This window comes from Pinus tabuliformis, chromosome X (genome assembly GCF_031772625.1).
Source record: "Pinus tabuliformis cultivar Carrire ecotype Pingquan chromosome X, CPIR1, whole genome shotgun sequence".
In the NCBI taxonomy this organism is placed as follows: domain Eukaryota; kingdom Viridiplantae; phylum Streptophyta; class Pinopsida; order Pinales; family Pinaceae; genus Pinus; species Pinus tabuliformis.
This window is the reverse complement of record NC_142308.1, coordinates 391,362,421-391,370,615: the sequence shown is the minus strand read 5'-3', so window position 1 is coordinate 391,370,615 and position 8,195 is coordinate 391,362,421.

Below are 8,195 nucleotides of genomic sequence, written 5' to 3'. Positions count from 1 at the left end.
CAGAGGCAGAATAAAGTTGCAATATCACGCAGATCCATTGATAATGAAAGTACTTTGGAGACTCAGGCTATGTGGTGACAACGCAAAATGAAGGTCTTACAAAGATAGAGAATGGAACGAAGAAGGAGTTGCGTGTGCCGAAGCAACAACTTAAGGAAGAACATGAAGTTACATAGATAGACGAATGAGTTGCAGCAGGATCAGGAACAACAGTGGGCACAACATGCACTCACGGATGAAACTGCACCCATACAAGTTAAAGATCCATCCCAATAGCTAACATGGAGAAGACATGGTGAGCAATGTTTTGGATCACATACAAGGGATTTAGCAGCATGCATGTCATTGAGCGCACGCATGAAATCCAACCCACTCAACACACTCACTAAGGCGAAGACAAGAAGCAAGTCCCACTGGGGCTGAACATGTACTTCAACAAGTTGATGTGCATGACCACTAGCACACACTTGAACCAATGCATTGGTTGCAAAAGAGGCGAGATTTCACTTCAGCAAGATGTCACCATGAGGTGCATGCATGCCATCACCGACGACCAAGCTTGGCATCAGCTCACCACTTTCATCATCACAAGCATGTCAAAGAGTTGGTCTCATGTAGTGGACCGAGTGTCAGTGATGTCTTGCATGGCTTGCTCAAGCCATGTTGTCTCACTCGAGTACATGTGCACTGTAATGTTGAGTCATGTCATGTGTAAGTCAAGTATCAAGAGTTGGATGTAACAGTCATAGAGTAGATGAAGAGTCATGAGGGTAGTTGAAATGTCACAAAGGGGAATTTCAAGGGTCACCCCACCCTTTGCTATAAATATTCCCTCATAACTCATTGTATAGGCTTTTGGTTAGCCAAGCTTCTACTATGACTATTTTGAAGAAGGCTTGGACAGTATTGTAAGGCGCCTTGGCTTCTCCACTGCACGGAGCTAGTACATCTCGTTGGAGGATCAGGTGGATGTGGTTGTAACGTTCCATTGTTGGGGCTAGCAGGTTTCCATGGATGTATTGTATGATTGTGACTAACACTTCTTTATATAATAAGAGCCAACACATTTTCATACATATGTTGTTATTGTAGTTGGATTACTCTGGTTGCTTTAATGATATGTGTTGTTTAACTTACATACTTGTGTATGAACTAATTCACATGCAATTATATGAATCTTGTTGTTAATGTGTTGTATATGTTGTTAATGTTGTCACCATATGTGTCGACTGCTCTACCGGATATCAGACAGACCTTTCACTTGAACCTTGCTATAACAACCGTCACACTCGTCTAGGACTTATCTGTGAGTGTTGTACATCTTATCTTACCTTGTATGATGTGATTGCTGCATCCGAGTGGACTGCTCCACCGAAAGCTGTGCATTTCCTTTGTGTTGTGTGTTCCTAGCCGAGTTGGGACTGACCCCTTTCAACATGGAACTCACCTTCACCTCCTTCCCCTTTCTAAGTGTTGGAACCTCTCATACACCTTCCTTGACTCACTGCATCAGTCACACCCTTGCTGCTAACAGAGTTATTCTACTTGCCTATGTGTGACATCGCGGTCAAGGCACTACCTTACGACCCATTGCTGGGACTCCTACACTAAACAATATAAGGTCTAATTTGAGCATTCACTAGTGAAAGTGAAAATTGACTACCAAACTTTGCATATATGATAATATTAATGATACATTAATGAACATGACTATAGTTAGAATGCACTACTTGTAAAGAATGAATGCATGTATGTGATAACGAAAGAATGTATAAAATGGGATGTCCTTGAAGAGTGCAACAAGATGTTTTAAAATGCATTGAAATAAAAACTTTAGATGTTTAAAATAAATAATGCATCAAGTGGTAAGACTTGACTATAATGGCTAATTGTTGGTTGAGTCTTGTGATGGTTGAATTTAAAATGGTTGGTAGCATTGATTAGTTAGCATTGCATGGTTAACTATTAAAACTTATATGCATGAATCAATTTTGATTAAGGCTTATTTCAAATTGTAAACAAGTGATTGTGGTAATATACTTGATGTTTTTGGCATGTTTATTTGAGTGATTTCATAACAATTGATCAAGTTTTTCGGATTTTTGTATGTGGACATATGATATGGATTTCAAAAAAAATATCCATTACAAAGGGTCTTATGCCACAAGCTATTCATGTTTTCTTGGATGCTACCAAATAATGTTCTTGGGAATGAGAGTTGATTTAGTTTCGGATCGTTAAATTTGATAGTTGCTAAGATAAGTAACATATTCTCTTTTAAAAAAAAAAATTACATATACTTTAAGGAGAGATTCCTTTATTAGTACCATTGGAAATTGTTATGAGTCTAAAATGCATCAAATTTCTTGAAAATTTTGCAGGGGTTGATGAGTAAAAAGATTAAGTAGCCCTATTATTTTTTCTAAAAGGAATTACATGTGAATCTTGTGCATAAGTTAGTTTTACTATTTTCTTCAAAAGAATGCTTGCAAACCCTACACATAAGTTGGTAAAAAAGACATGAAAAGACTATCTTTTGGTCAGAATTCTTAGATAGAACATGTGTTTTAATGTTTGTTATGTTTATTTTTCTTTTCAAGAATAAAAACATGTATTGCATACATGGAAACAATAACTAATGAGTTATATTTCTTGAAAAGAAATGTGCTTTTTCATATATAATAGGACAACCATTGAGATATATGCCTTTAAAAGGATATATGATTATTTTTATTAGTTTCTTGAAAAGAAGAACATGGGCTTAAATTCACATAAATAATAGTTATATGGCTAAGTTATGGAAAAGAATATATGTGAGATGCAAAAAACAATAGCCACTGTGTTAATTTCTCTTAGGAGGAATATGTGTTTATTTTTTATAGATTTCTTGAGGAAGAGATAGGTATTGTGTGCATAAAATAATAGTTAATGTTGTGCAATTAATAATAACTGTTATGATTTATTTTGGAAAGAATATATGTTGAGGTGCACAAAAATAATTTTTCTTGAAGAGAAAAGTGTGTTTGCATGCATGAAAGAGTGGCCTCTATGCACTTGATCCCCTGAAAAAGAAATGTTTTTTACATGCATTATTGTATTAAATTCTTGGAAAAGAAATTTGGTAATTGCATGCTTTATTGTGTTAATATTTCTTTTGGAAACATTATTTAGGAAAACATGTGTGTTTTCATGCATAATAACAATATCCATAGTGTTAGGTTCTTTAAAGACTACCTATTGTGTTAAATGTTCTTGAAAAAATCATGTTGTTTGGTGGTAAATTCCTTGAAGAGGAATATGTGTTTACATTTTTTTTATTATATGTTATGACTGATTATTTTTAGAATACAAGTATGCATTTTTGTGCATGAAAATTATGGTTGCTAAGTTAGTTTTATTTTGGAGAAAGAAATATGCATTATGTAAAAGAAAGTAACAGTTGAATTTTATAGTTTTGTTTGAAAAAAGAAAATTTACTTGCATGCATGAAAAAAAAGAAATAGCTACTATTCTTTTGAATTATTGGAGAATAAATATGTGTTTTTTCACGCATTAAATAACAAGAAATATGTTTAGCTTTATCTAGAAATAGAGTATGTATAACTCTCTTTTTGAAAAATAAAATGCTTTTGGGAATAGAGCATGCAATTACATGCACAAAAATAACATCTACCATGTTATAACATGCATAAATAAGAATAAAAGTTATTGTGCTAGTTCCTTTGGAGAAGAATACATAATTACCTATATAGATAAAGAATTGAGGGGCTAGTTTCCTTTGAATAAAGTTTACATAATTACATGCACTAATATCAAAGATAAAGTGTTAATATATTTTGAAAATAATATGGAAAGTTGTAGTGATTAGCCTTGGAAAGAATGTGTGTTTGTGCAAGGGGAATAATAGTTAATGTGGTATTTATTTATAGACATGCTTTGATAGTTATATTATTATAATTAATGCATTTGTAGTGTTGTTAAAGGAAGCATGTTGTGATACATTGTTTACATTTCGTGAATACACATGAATAGATGATGAAACATCAGTAGTAGAAATTTATTATTAGTTTGGTTAATGCTTGATCTAATCATGATATCAAAGGTTGCTGACAATAGTAGTTGTAGGAAAATATTGCGACATATGCAAAGATGGATTATGTTTACCGTTATGGTAGGAAATAAGTTAATAGTCTATGCAGATTGAATGAATGCCAGCTACAAGATAATCCATTAATGGGAAGAACCAAGTCCCAAAGACACAATTCTCAATGGTTTATGGGTAAATGATGTCATGATGATTGTAATAGATTATATCTAGTGATGTTATTTTTGAGATGAGATCATTTGTAAGATTTTATGCCAATGGTCAAGGAATGGGCTCCCTTATAACCATTGAGTGAGGTGTGAACACCCTCACGAGCATTTGTTTGTTGGTTTCCACCCTACAGGGTTTCTAGGGTATATCAATGTCCAATGATGTGATTGTGTATGGTGCCATTTTTATGATGTTGATTCCTTTCTTGATGTGATATTTAAATTATAAAGAATGTTATTAACTAACCTAGTTAAAAGAGTCATGAAAATGATGCAAGGTTACATCAAAAAGTTTATTATATTATGCTACAATAATAGCAAGTGATGGTTGTGTAACTTACTATTCCTTTACTAAATATTACACTATGTAATAATGATGGTTTATCTAATGTTAATTGAAGTAAGATGGAGTAGTAATCTAGAAAGTTACATGTTGTTAAATTCGTAAAAAAATTCTAACTCCAAACATTTTTATACGAGGTTATAAGAGGATGTTACACCCTTCCTCAACCAGTAATGCTTGCAAAGGGTCTCTCCAAAAACCTCGACACTTTATTGCCAAGGAATTCATGCTAGGCATGTTTCATCAAACTAAGTAGTGTGTGTGAGAGGACAACAAGGCCCCTGCCAAATCACTCAAGGCGCCAATTGTCACCCCCCTCGGGGATGATATAGTATTATGTTACATATTGCATAATATTTTATTTTTAGACATTATATTATTATGTTTAACATTATAATATTTATTATGTTTAACATTATAATATTATAATTTTATGTCTAATATAAGATAATGGAGTCATATGGATAAAACACAATCATGTTATCTTTAAAGACCATGGACATTTTTTTCTTTGTGTTGCTCTTCAAAGTATGAGTATTTAGGGAGCAATGTCTCCTTCTCACAAAAAAAGATCCACCTCTTCATAACACTGAAATTGTGAATAAAACCAAGAATTATTATGGAGTCGCTCAACATACCCCTCCAAAAGGATGAATCGGTGGTTAAATCTTCATAAAAAAATTCACATTTCTTCTCTTTTCATGGAAACGTGAGCACAACCACCAACAATGACACAGAAATATTTACTTTGAATATCATTCTAAGAGTTGTAAAAGATTTTAACTTCTCCACCATTCATGTCAATGCACACTCCAATTTTTTTATAGACTAGATGAATAACACATATCAATTGAGAAACTACACATTCATTCCTATATATCAAAGAATTATTACAAATTGTAAACACATCACTCATATCGCATTCGATCACATTTATAGGGACATGAACCAATGCATTGACAACCTCTTGAAGAACTAGAAATGGATGACTTCAATGCGAAGCTTGTTGAACGAAAGGATGACCACATTACAAAACATTTTATCAACCTATGAAAATAATTATATTAGCATATCTCAAAAATTTCAACTTATTTTTTTCTATGAGAACTGACCTAAGCAATATTCTGCTTTTCTCATTCCAGAGGCAAGATGTATGTGAGCATCTTAGAAATCAAAATATATATTTTAGATGCACACCTATGCGACATTCAAAACTCTACCCTCTATTTACATTTCATTATTATTTAGCTATCTCCAAAAATATCATATCAAAAATGTATAAAAATAAGGCACTATAAATATTTATCATAAAGCATCGATTAGATCCACTGTTGGATAAAAACGAATAGCCAATGTCATTTGAGCATCCATTTTAGGCTACAATAGACTGAAGAATGCTACAAACATATACAAATGTAAATTATTTTATATAAATAATATTATTGACTTTTGTTTCTCGAAAAATAAAAAGGAAAAAAGAATATAATATTATAATATTGATATTTTATATTACAATATTATATTATATTATGTTAAAGTTCTCTACCCTAATGAATTAATATATATTATAATATATTAAAAATAATATTATATTAATCTAGAGTTATAAATTTAATAATATAAAACATTTTGTATTAATATTCAATTTAATATAAATACTAAACTATTTATTACATTAAAACTCTTTATCTTATTTAGATGCCTAAATTTTTAATAATATTTCAAGTTACAATAAGAGAAAATTAGATAGAAATGTCCAAATGGGTCATCCATGGTAACCTTCAACTCTTTTCTATCTTTTTTAAGTTTATTCCCAACAACTTCTTCATAAATTCTATGAGGGAAACATCACCTGCGTCTTAAGACATACAACAATCTTATCTCACTTAAATAAACTTAATACAATGTAAGATATCTAACCTAATATCATGTAAGACATATAACTTATATTAAATCTATTATCACAATATCATAAATAATTATAATATGATAATAGTTATAAAATACTCAGTGTATAATCTAATCATCAATATATATTGATAAGTGTGAATCATCATTTCTTTGTAATTTAATTATATAAATTAATAAATAATTATTATTTTATCTTATATATATTTTATATATGATTTTTTCCTAAAATAGATGTTAGATAATGGGTAATAACTCTTGGTAAATATGTTTTTTGTCAAGTTGTATGTGTCCTTTAGAGATGACTACAAGCCAAGTCATCAAAATCACTTAGGGATCACACTCAACCTAGACCACAACAACCCTTAACATGATTGAATTTTTTTCCAGAGAGTTTTGAATCAATGACCTTCCATGATATTCACATCATGGAATGACATAACAATACACCCCATCACCATCTATTCTACATTCTACACCTAGTGGGTCTGATAAATATGTTTAATTACATAAGAATCCTACCTATTTTAGTGGAAAAACTTGCTTAAATTATTGTAGAGAGTAACCCTATATATATAACATAAAGACTTGTCATATGGAATTATAAATTTGATATGGACGTATATAATTTTTGAAAGAAATTTTAATTTGAGCATGTTTACACTTATTTATAAATATGCATCTCTCGTATTCTAAATTTTTATTTAATTGATATTAAAATATTTATATTTATTTATGAACGCTATAGCATTTCTCTATACTAAATTGTAAAGCACCTCTTAACACAATAAACACAAATAATAAAATTTTAAATATATATAAATTAAGAAATAATATAGTAAATATTATTGAAAAAAAAAAATATTTATGAATTTTAATAATAAAAAAATTAATTAAAAAATTTTAAATATTTTTTTTAGTCATGAACATATATTTTAATTCTTAGTAATAATATATTTTAATTTGATCTTGTAACTATTATATTTGATTTGACTTTGTTATGGGTGGTTATTCTATTTAGTAATAGAAATTTCAAATGGTATCTAAAATATGAAAAAACAAAATAATAAATAGATAACCTTAAGAAAATATTTAAATTCTCATCTTAAATAAAGCATCAAATAGTATATGAATTCATATCATAAGAATATATTTTTAAAATTCAGTCATGTTACGGGTTTTTAAAATTCTGATAAATATGGTTAATTAAAATTATTATTAAAATTTATTTTAATTAAGAATATATAAATAATTTATAAAATATCAAATAAATTTTAATAATAATATATTTTTATAATATTTATTAATTATAAAGCGAATATATTTTTAATTTATATAATTAATTTAAAGTTTATATTTTTTAATTAATGAAAATTAAAATTATATGATTTACATAAATTTTTATCAATTATAAAGTGAATATATTTTTTTTTATTTGTTTTTATTTATATAATTAATTTAAAACCAAATGTATTTAGCTTTCATAAGTGTGTTGGGAGTTTATTTGACAAGTTCATGAAAATGTAAAATAAATGTGACTACAAAAATCCCATGTTCAAATCTTCTAGATGTTGAATGTTAATGATGGCATAGGGAGATATGATTCAGAACCCACTCCATTTCCTGTTTT